Source organism: Pseudonaja textilis, chromosome 4, assembly GCF_049901715.1.
Source record: "Pseudonaja textilis isolate UNSWEBS1 chromosome 4, rPseTex1.2, whole genome shotgun sequence".
In the NCBI taxonomy this organism is placed as follows: Eukaryota; Metazoa; Chordata; class Lepidosauria; order Squamata; family Elapidae; genus Pseudonaja; species Pseudonaja textilis.
This window is the reverse complement of record NC_141993.1, coordinates 32,217,166-32,219,290: the sequence shown is the minus strand read 5'-3', so window position 1 is coordinate 32,219,290 and position 2,125 is coordinate 32,217,166. Positions and strand designations below refer to the sequence as shown.

General features: G+C 39.8%; 1 long non-coding RNA gene across 1 annotated transcript; it reads right to left on the bottom strand.

Annotated features, from left to right (window-relative positions):
• Positions 1 to 280: 280 nt before the first annotated feature.
• On the bottom strand, positions 281 to 1,805 carry LOC148125787 (uncharacterized). The gene is made up of 2 exons (XR_015743691.1): positions 1,750 to 1,805; positions 281 to 559 (listed from the first exon to the last, which is right to left on the bottom strand). It is a non-coding gene; the product is annotated as an uncharacterized LOC148125787 (long non-coding RNA).
• Positions 1,806 to 2,125: the final 320 nt, after the last annotated feature.

Below are 2,125 nucleotides of genomic sequence, written 5' to 3'. Positions count from 1 at the left end.
TTGTCTTAAGCAACTAACATTTTAGGCCTTATTAGTCACTGCAATCAGGCATCAATATGTCTTTGGACTTCTGTTTCATTAGGACGAAGAGCTAGAATTAGAGCTTGAATTAATATTAAAACTAAATACTAAGTACTAAACACAGGAATTCTCACTCTTCAGAGAAATATTATACATCTAAGACAGAAAAATGAGGACATTGTTCTTTTGCTGATAACCAAAAGAGCAAAGGCCCACTTTAGCTGGATACTGATTATTCAAAATTATTAACATCACCCTACACAAGAGATATGAATTTAATGGCTAAACTCTAGTTTGTTCAACATTTTTTTTCATTCTTTTCCAGTTCATTTTCTTCTTTGGAATACATCCCCACCCTTCTTTTCCTGTATGAGGGCTGTAGCAGGCATCTGTGACATCCATCATCCGTTTCAAACATTATTAATTTTTGTTTATGTTGTTGATATGCATCGCCTATTGTTTTTCATTTAAGGAAGGGGGAGAGATGCCTTTTGCTTTTATATTTGAGTGCTTCCAAAATAACAGATATGCACACTGCCTGAAAGACAAAACAAAACATTCTTTATTCTTTGAGGCGTTACCCCCACCTCTTTTCCCTTCTATCCGTTAACTTTACTTGTAACTCCTAGGCCTCATAACTCCATGGGTGCATTGTTAAAGTGAGGGGGTAAACCCCATGTGCGGCAGCCTCCACAATTACAGGGTGGCAAAGTCTCTTTACTTATAACTCTTAATCGGGCCCAAATATTTCTCTCTAAGTAGCAGCCTCCCATCAGCTCCTTTTTTACAGTATTGTCATACCCGAATGGCAGTGTCTAAGCTGTACAATTCTGCCATACAATTCTACTATGTACAGTGTCTTTTATGAATTACATTGAAGAGATAGCTGATAGAGATATAGAGATAGATAGATAGATAGATAGATAGATAGATAGATAGATAGATAGACAGAGAGATAGATGATAGATAGATAATTTAGAGTTTTAAAAAAGAATGATTTGGGATCCCCCCCACCCACACACACACATTTTAAACTCCTCTCTTTTTTTGCCAGCTCCTACCAAGAATTGGGCAGTCAGCAAGAGGTAGAGAGTGCTGGCATGTATCATTACATTCTCAAGATGGCATATTTACTGCTATTGCCAGCAGGGTCGTGCTTCTGTCCTAGTAAATGTACTGGAGTATGAAAAAGACAATTACATCTCACTGGGTGACCTTTTAACAGCCATGACTACCTCCTATCTATACATAATTATTATAGGTGATGATTTCCAAGTATTACAATCTCCTACAGCCGCCTTTAATTCACATCACATTTAGGCACGTTTGTCACTGGTGCTTGAGGAAATATAACCCCCATCTCCCAAAACCAGCCTCCCCAATAAAACCTCTCACACCCCCTCCCATACGCACATACACACGCACATGCACAAATGCACAATGCACCACCCAACCTAGAAGAGGAAAAGTGATAGCAATGGATGTCAAGCTCTCAAGTCATCCTAATAAAAACACAGCAAATAAGATGTCGCCCTGTTTGTATTCATTATCAGTTCTTACATGCTCCGACTCTTGCATTAAACATTAGACAGCCTCTGATGCCTGCTTAACAGTTTAATTCCCTCCTCAGTATTCAGGCTGTCATAATAAAATCAGTGAAGCACACAAAGTCAAATAAGAGCAAGAGGAGGCATTGAGCATGTAGCACAAGGCATTGTCATCGCTTACCATTCACTTGCTCTGCACTACTTACAGGCTCTGAATTCAGCCTAGGCTGTGGAGTGACACAGAAATTCTATCTTTTTCTCCACTGATGTGGCCAGCCTATCTTCCCAGCGCAGGGTGAGGGTGGCATGCATGCAGAGTGGCGATAGCAGCCCCTTCAAAAGGAGCCGGCTTCTGAGCTACTGGAGCTGGCACAATAGAAGCCACTTCTGTCAACAAAGAGGGGAGACTAAAGAGCTAGATATCCCCACTATGAAAGATTAACAGCCCTTAAATCCTTTTACACCTCCCCTCCTCTTTATTTATTTATTTATTTATTTTACTTATTTACAGGCGGATGATCTTGAAGCCTGAATCAGAACAAGAGATTAGCTCTATT